General features: G+C 33.3%; 1 protein-coding gene and 1 long non-coding RNA gene across 8 annotated transcripts in view; both read right to left on the reverse strand.

Moving 5' to 3' along the window:
- Window positions 1-1,549, reverse strand: part of LOC111086455 — a 21,313-nt gene extending 19,764 nt beyond the window's left edge. Inside the window, exon 1 of the long non-coding RNA XR_002611182.1 lies at window positions 1,539-1,549. This is a non-coding gene — a long non-coding RNA (uncharacterized LOC111086455). The remainder of the gene's footprint in view (window positions 1-1,538) is intronic.
- LOC106462185 (myosin-2 heavy chain-like) overlaps window positions 1-5,655 on the reverse strand; it is a 127,474-nt gene that overhangs the window by 111,297 nt on the left and 10,522 nt on the right. The window lies entirely within an intron of this gene.

Below are 5,655 nucleotides of genomic sequence, written 5' to 3' on the forward strand. Positions count from 1 at the left end.
GCCTTATCCACCTGGCCATGCCGGGCACCTTCATGGTAGTACGCAATGTTTCAAGCTGTTTAAGTTGTTTTAAGTCTTACTTCTACAAAGACTTCTACAACAAACTTTAAAATCCTAACACTAAGCTTTTGTACTTCTTAGAAAAGCTGATATCATTTCAAATAAACACTTGAAAAACTTGCAAAAATTGTAAACTTTATACGAAAAATAAAGAAATATATAAACATATTAAAATGTTCTTACTAATAAAATGTAACTATACAATTATACAAGTTCCCCGGTGGGTTAGCAGTAAGTTTCCGGTCTTGCAACACTAAAATTCAGGTTCTGTTTCCTGCAGTAGACTTGCGTTATACAAACGAAACAAATGTAAAACTGGCTAACGTTAAATAGATGTTTTAATGTTCACAACGTATCGGTCTGAGACATTCTTCCTCTTGAGATTTTAAATTTAATAGAACAAAATGTTTCGTACCACAAGGATTATCAAACATCGAACGATTGAAATTAACATCAAACAACAGATGTAAACACGTGAACCATTGGCAAATCAACATTGTTTTAAGTTTCGGATAATATTAATATAAACAAATATAATAATCAAAAATTGAAGTTTCAGCTATATCGAAAAGTTTGAAAAAAAAATGCCAAAAATAACAACAGGAGAGTAGGGTTTTGTGTACTGTTGCGAGACGACAATGTCACGTTCCTAAAGTTTAGAAATAGCTAGTGCTCTGGTGTATAAAAATGGAACTCAATATAAAAAAGTTGAGAACTATATCTAGATATATGCGTGCCTGCGAATACACGAGCAAATGTGAGCTTATGCATAAATATTTATTCACACATACACACACACACACACATATACAACGTTATAAAAGTATAAACTTTCATTTATTCCGCTTGGGGGTATAGTGTCAACCGACAGACAACATGACAGCTAGGTAACAACACTTTCATCACACCATTATTAACCACAAGAGAAGTAGGTAACAACACCTTCATCACACCATTATTAACCACAAGAGAGGTAGGTAACAACACTTTCATCACACCGTTATTAACAACAAACCAGATAGGTAACAACACTTTCATCACACCATTATTAACAACAAACTAGATAGGTAAGAACACTTGCATCACACCATTATTAACAACAAGAGAGGTAGGCAACAACATTTTCATCACACCATTATTAACCACAAGAGAGGTAGGTAACAACACTTTCATCACACCATTATTAACAACAAGAGAAGTAGGTAACAGCAATTTCATCACACCATCATTAACAACAAGAGAGGTAGGTAACAACACTTTCATCACACCATTATTAACAACAAGAAAGGTAGTTAACAACACTTTCATCACACCATTATTTAGAGTGCATAATGCTTTTCCGACCATATTTAGTTTCCACCATGTGTAGATGATTAGGGTAGGATGGATTTGAAATGTATTAGTCACAAATCAAGTTATTTTCCTGCAAGAAAAGTCCTTGAAAGTGGGATTACATAACAGATGTATATCTCTTTAACAGTATAACTAACATTCAAATGGTGTGAGTTGTGGTAGTTTTAGGTTTAAATGACTGATAAATGTCGAAAATAAATCTGTGAGCGATAATTAGGGTCTATTTATAAAAACAAATAATTGGGGACATGGTGAGATGCATGTAAAGGAGTTCACAGAATAGGTAAAGGAGATCATCATTTTATTTCAACTCCCTATATTTGCTTTGCACTTTATAATATAATGCCACATTATAATAAAAGGTTATGTTTATGATCTGTGGAAGTAGTCTAATACAAAATAACTATTCTTATTAGCCTGCTATAGCTGGATTTACTGTAGAAATGTAAAGGAGATCACATTAATTTCTACACCTGTCTTTGCTAATATTCAGAGGCGGAATAAATTTTGGTGATGGGTTTCATATTTGTATTTTTAGAATGGATGGTAAACAAAGTCTGCAGATGAAATATTATCACAGAAAAAAATACAGCAGAAAGGAAAACCTTCTTACAATTAGTTTGTTTTTGCCTTTTTTTCTAGGTACAATATAATCTGGTAAAGAATAACACATGTGAAAAACAGTAGTTATCTTCATCAAGGTGGAAAAATATGACAGAATGTAGCCCAAGTGATAGATTGTTGTCACAAGGTTTTTCAGTAGTTATATTTTCAAGAACTGTATAAAACATACTTAAAGGAAAAGATTTGTATTTCAACATTTTCAAGTTGTAAAACGGACACTTAAGAAAGCCTGGCCCTTAAATGTGGATTAGACCGCTACTATTTACATGAAGATTAACTTGTACTTTAGACACAAACACAAACTAAGGCTGTCTATAGGTAACTAGGCATCAACCTTATCATTAGTTTAAAGAATTAAGATAGAATTGAATGTGTATTTATGTACAATGCTCTCATAGTAATTTAAACCTAAGAAAAAACGTGAATGAATATCACTGGAAGTGTTTGTAACGTGCAGATGACTAAAAAGTGAATTCAATACATTAAATACTACTTTAATTACCTACATGGACATGGCCTTGTTAGGTCTCAGAGTACGTACCCGGGAAACCTGGCATAATTAATAATCCTCGTAGTATTTTACCGTAAAAATCATAAGATGTAAACACACAACATCCTCATCCTCCAAGGTCTTAAATATTACCTAAATACCTATAAAGAAAAATTAATTAAACTCTCTGTACGTTATATTAAGTTTGTTTATTACTACGCCCGGTCTGGGAATGGAATACTATTTTCTCTCCAGTGATTTAGATCAAATCTGGTACGAACTGATAAAACTTTTGGGTCACACAGAGGGTCAATCACTTTCGTTATAATGGAAGCCAATGAATATTTTGTTTCTTTGTTTGAAATTAAGCACAAACCTACACAATGGGCTATCTAGCGCTGTAAGTCCGCAGACATGCCGTTGTGCCACGGGGGGGAGGGGGGGGGGTATTTTGAAAATAGTTAAAGTTCAAAGATTTAAAAAATAAAATCTTGACACCTACATCTATATTTTATGTTGGTTAATGAAAAGTAAAAACAAAAAAAGAGCAGCGGGGGCTGCACTCTACGAGTGCCTTCCTAATATCTTTTTCTTAACTCCAAGTTTGTTTTTGTTTTGTTTTTCCTTGCTTAAACATATTCAGAAAGTTACAGATTTTCGTGATCTTGGTGACAAACCTAGAAAATACAACTTTCTTCACATATCCAGCATCCTTCAATCTACAACAATTCGGCTGTATCTTGAAGCCCTCCGACACTAAATGAATTACATAGATACCCGTGAACGTGACGTTACTACTTGTGGTTTATTTTTAAAGCACAAATATATTATGTCTTCCTTTTTACTCATAGTTTAACTTAGCTAAATCTGTCAACATAATTCTTGTTCCAATACAGTAAGATGTTGAACCGAGCTCGATTAAAATCATATTTAAGATGGGGATAACACGACTCAGTCGAGAGTTAGACCTTTGTAAATAATGTTAATACTTTGGTATTGATAAACCAAATACTACAGTTTTATTTTCTAGCGACTTTGATCAAAATGTAATAAGGACTGCAATTTAACGAATTAGTATTTGTATTTTTTGTACTTCTTCTTCTGTCTCCATTTTACTGTGTTCTGTGTAGTTCAATATAAGTTGTAATAATACCTAAATAATTAGAGCAGTGATATCTTCAACTTGGTGTAATAATACTTAAATAATTAGAGAAGTGATACGTTCAACTCGGTGTAATATTACTTATATACTTAGAGAAGTGATACCTTCAACTCGGTGTAATAATACTTAAATAATTTGAGAGGTGATACATTCAACTCGGTGTAATAATACTTATATACTTAGAGAAATGATACCTTCAACTCGGTGTAATAATACTTAAATAATTAGAGCAATGATATCTTCAACTCGGTGTAATAATACTTATATAATTAGAGAAGTGATACGTTCAACTCGGTGTAATAATACTTATATAATTAGAGAAGTGATACGTTCAACTCGGTGTAATAATACCTAAATAATTAGAGAAGTGATACGTTCAACTCCGTGTAATAATACTTAAATAATTTGAGAGGTGATACCTTCAACTCGGTTTAATAATACTTAAATAATTTGAGAAGTGATACCTTCAACTCGGGATGAAAGTAATGTTATTAGTGTACATTAACGAGTTGGGTTAACTAATATGGTCTTCCTAAAAGCAGCTGTATGACGGAACAGTCTAACATTAGACAAAAGTATTACAGTTACGGGTAAGTACCCTAACCCCTGTATGACAGAACAGTCTAACATCAGACAAAGGTATTCCAGTTACGGGTAAGTACCCTAACCCCTGTATCACAGAACAGTCTAACATCAGACAAAGGTATTACAGTTACAGGTATGTACCCTAACCCCTGTATGATAGAACAGTCTAACATCAGACAAAGGTATTACACTTACGGGTAAGTACCCTAACCCCTGTATGATAGAACAATCTAACATCAGACAAAGGTATTACAGTTACGGGTATGTCCCTAACTCCTGTATAATAAAACAGTCTAACATCAAACAAAGATATTCCAGTTACGGGTAAGTACTCTAACCCCTGTATCACAGAACAGTCTAACATCAGACAAAGGTATTACAGTTACAGGTATGTACCCTAACCCCTGTATGATAGAACAGTCTAACATCAGACAAAGGTATTCCAGTTACGGGTTAGTACCCTAACCACTGTATGACAAAACAGTCTAACATCAGACAAAGGTATTACAGTTACAGGTATGTACCCTAACTCCTGTATAATAAAACAGTCTAACATCAGACAAAGGTATTCCAGTTACGGGTAAGTACCCTAACCCCTGTATGATAGAACAGTCTAACATCAGACAAAGGTATTACAGTTACAGGTATGTACCCTAACTCCTGTATAATAAAATAGTCTAACATCAGACAAAGGTATTACAGTTACAGGTAAGTACCCTAACCCCTGTATGATCCTTGTACTTACCCATACCCAGCCTGTGAAGAACCAGGAATATAAGTTTAACTAGTTTAATTAATCTTCAAATTGCTTTCCAACAGTTATAGATTGAGTTTTTGATGTTGTTAAACCTAAAACTATACAATGGACTATCTGTGATTTCCCACAGCGAGTATCGAAACCCCATTTTTAACATTATAAACCCTCAGGCTTGCCGCTGAGCTACGGAGGGGGTACTTTTTAACAGAACAGCAAAACAACAGTTATAGTGTAAACGCCTTTTACAAGCTGGCGAAGCATGATTAAAATAACACCTATCATAAGATATAAGTATTAGGCCAATTATATTTTTAAACATGACATTATTTATAAATCTCCTTAGGTATTTCTAAGAACTAGAAGACAAATGTTTGGGAAAAATTGAAATTAATGAATAGAGTTAGTTAACTTTTGATTGCACGAATTATGAAAATTCGGTGGTAAAAATGTTTTCTTTTAATTTCTTACTTAAAATAGGTTGGTATTTCACAAAAAAAAATGATGTTTTTGAGAAATATATTTTGGTAAGTTATAAATGGGTGCGTTATCTTGAAGTTACATTGTTTAATTGAGGAATCACCAAAATAAGTTCATGTTTTATTTAGACTGTTACCGGGAGGTTTG

This window comes from Limulus polyphemus, unplaced genomic scaffold (genome assembly GCF_000517525.1).
Source record: "Limulus polyphemus unplaced genomic scaffold, Limulus_polyphemus-2.1.2 Scaffold1113, whole genome shotgun sequence".
NCBI lineage: Eukaryota > Metazoa > Arthropoda > Merostomata > Xiphosura > Limulidae > Limulus > Limulus polyphemus.